Consider the following 1,400-nt stretch of genomic DNA (forward strand, 5'->3'; position numbering starts at 1 on the left):
CGAAGCACTTCATGATGACTGATGTCAGTGCAACAGGGCGGTAGTCATTTAGGCAGGAGGCCATCGGTTTCTTCTTGGGGACAGGAACGATGGTGGATGCCTTCAGGGAGGTGGGGACCACGGACTGACTCAGGGAGAGGTTAAAGATGTTGGTGAACACCTCCGACAGTTGGTCAGCGCACACTCTGAGAGCCCGGCCAGGGATGCCATCTGGCCCTGGAGCTTTGTGGGGGTTGACCCTTTTGAAGGACCGTCTCACCTCAGCTGTTTCTAGGGTCAGTGTGGCAGCCTTCCCATCCACATGTGGATGCACGATGGGCGATGTGTTATCTGCATCAAACCGTGCATAGAAGGTGTTCAGCTCATCTGGGAGCGATGCTCTGCACTGGGCAATGTCTTTGTTTTTCCCCTTGTAGTCTGTGATGCTGCGCAGTCCATTCCACATGCTCCTGGGGTCAGAGCTGTAGTAGCTGGACTCCACTTTGTCCCTATAGTATCAAGTTTCAAGTTTCAAGTTTTATTGTCATTTACTAGATAACAATGTAGACATCATTATCAGCAATGAAATTCTTGAGCTCGGGGCCAGCTCAACTTGCGAAGTGTAAACAGTTAAATAACAATAAGAACAATAAGGTAGGTAGTATAGGGGTACTATAAGGGGGTATATATATATATATATATATATATATATGTATATATATATATATATATATATACATGAGCATAAATAGAATGTACAGTGTTGAGAATATAAATATAAGAGACATGGAGTAGGTGATAAAGTGTGTAGTGGGATAAAGTGTGTAGTGAGCGAACAGTCCTGAGTGGGACAGTCTTAAAGTGCATGTGTAACAGCAACAGTAGTGCAGCAGCATAGACAGTTGTGATGTACACAGTAATGGTAATGGCTTGGGTAGAGAACAGTGCAATATGAGTCATTAGTGCAATGTGAGTAGAGTTATCAGACTGTTATCAGACTAGGGGTCTGACTAGGGGTCTGAGGGTCCAGGCAGTGTCTGCAACTGTAGTGTCAGTGGTTCAGAAGTCTGACTGCTTGAGGGAAGAAGCTGTCTCTGAACCTGCTGGTACGGGTCCGGATGCTCCTGTACCGTTTGCCGGATGGCAGGAGCATGAACAGTCTGTGGCTGGGATGACTGGGGTCAGCGAGGATCCGCTGTGCCTTCCTCCTGCAGCGCTGGCTGTAGAGGTCCTGGATGGCTGGCAGCTCAGTCCTGGTGATGCGCTGCACTGATCTGACCACCCTTTGCAGAGCTTTGCGGTCGTGAGCAGTGCAGCTGCCATACCAGGCCGTGATGCTCATATTTTGATGAATCATATTTTGATTTGACTGTTGTGGCCTGTAAAGCCCCTTGAGACTGTAAACAGTGATATTGGGCTCT

Source organism: Chanos chanos, chromosome 8 (assembly GCF_902362185.1).
Source record: "Chanos chanos chromosome 8, fChaCha1.1, whole genome shotgun sequence".
NCBI classification, from domain to species: Eukaryota; Metazoa; Chordata; class Actinopteri; order Gonorynchiformes; family Chanidae; genus Chanos; species Chanos chanos.